Source organism: Octodon degus, unplaced genomic scaffold (assembly GCF_000260255.1).
Source record: "Octodon degus isolate 3935 unplaced genomic scaffold, OctDeg1.0 scaffold00016, whole genome shotgun sequence".
Taxonomy (NCBI): Eukaryota; Metazoa; Chordata; class Mammalia; order Rodentia; family Octodontidae; genus Octodon; species Octodon degus.
The window spans coordinates 8,934,063-8,935,785 of NW_004524592.1; the positions used below are offsets into that span (position 1 = coordinate 8,934,063).

General features: G+C 41.6%; 1 protein-coding gene across 2 annotated transcripts in view; it reads left to right on the forward strand.

Annotated features, from left to right (window-relative positions):
• Window positions 1-1,723, forward strand: part of CUNH2orf80 (chromosome unknown C2orf80 homolog) — a 32,095-nt gene that overhangs the window by 24,936 nt on the left and 5,436 nt on the right. The window lies entirely within an intron of this gene.

Below are 1,723 nucleotides of genomic sequence, written 5' to 3' on the forward strand. Positions count from 1 at the left end.
CTGACATAGACAATATTTCTTAAACAGGATACAGAAAGCTCCAACCACAAAAGCAAAAGTTGATAAACTATGATACATTGAAATTCAGTTCTTCTGTAAGCAAAAGATGATTATAGTAGTGAATAGGCAACCCACAAAGAAATGGGAGATAGTCAAACTATAAATATCTGCCAGTGGACTTCTGTTCACACTATATAAAGAATTCCTAAAAATCAGTAAAAAAGGGGCCAGGGAGATGGCTCAGTGGAATAAGTGCTTCCCTGGCAAGCGCAAGGGCCTTTGGAGTATGGGGGGGTGGGGCTTAGGGTGGAAGTCAGAGTGAATTTCTCATAGAGGGCGGTTGCTATGGCTTGTGTCCAGCTGTCCCCACAAAGTCTCATGTGGTCATAGGTAGGGTTTTTCAGAAGTGGCTAGATCTAGAGTGTGATGCTGGAATCAAAGGTGTGATTACTAAACTAGTCCACTGATTGGTTTGGCACAGTCCTGGGAGTGGATATAAGAAAGTCCCCCATGCGTGTGAGTGCTACTCACCCTAAGTATGAGTAGCCTGGATAAAGTATAAGGGACAGGAAGAGGGTTGTTGCTTCACCCTTGCTGCTTGCAGCTTTGCTGCCTTCTGCCTGCCCTGGATTCTTTCTCCTTTGTGATGCCCCTTTGCCATGCTACCCTGCCTTGGGACCAGCCAACTGTGGACTGAACCTCTGCAAACCGTGAGCTGAAATAAACCTCTCCTTTTTAACTTTGGGTATTGCGTATTTTTCTCTCTGAACTGAGAGAAACTAATGAAGACAGTGGTGACAGTGCTTCATCTCAAACAAAGAATAGGAGTCTCTAGGCAGAAAAGGAGGAAGTGGCTCTTCTGGAAACAAGAACCGTGAAGAAGATTAGGGTATGAAAGGGAATTGTAAACCCATGAATTGGGAAGAAATTTTAGCCAACTGTCCCTCAGACAAAGGACTTCTATCTAGAACATATAACAAATTTAAAAAAGCAGGCCCCCAAAATTCAAAGGCCCAATCATAAAATGGGCATCTGAGATGAATGTACACTTTTCAGATAAAGAAATACAAATGGCAAATAAATATATGGAAAAAAGTTCAGGAACCAGGCATGGTGTCACATGCCTGTAATCCCAGCTCTTGGGAGATTGAGACAGGAGGATCACTGCAAGGTCAAGATCAGCCTGGGTCCTATAAAAGTGAGCACAAGGCCAGCCCAAACTGCATAGTGAGGCTCTGTCTCAAAAAAAGAAAAGAAAAAGAAAAAAAGAAAGAAAAAGGTTTGACATCATTGGTCATTCAAGAAATGCAAATTAAAACAACACTGAGATTCCATCTCACCCCAGAAAAAATGGCTATCATCAAGAAGTCAACCAGTAACAAATGGTTGGAGGAGCTTAAGGAAAAAAGAACCCTTCTGTTGGTGGGAGTGAAGACTGGTAAATCAGTGTGCGGAAATTCCTCAAAAAGCTAGGATTGGAGGTCCTATTCAAGCCAGCTATTCCCCTCCTGGGTATTATTTTTCCAGAACTGAAAATATCATAGCATAGCCATATATGTGCACCCATGTTCATAGCAGCACAATTTCTCATAGCTAAATCTTGGAAGCAACCAAAATGTCCATCAACTGAGGAATGGATAAAAGAGATGTGGTACTTTTATACAATGGATTATTAATCAGCTATAAAAAAGATAAACTCAAGCCTTTTTTAGGTAAGTGGATG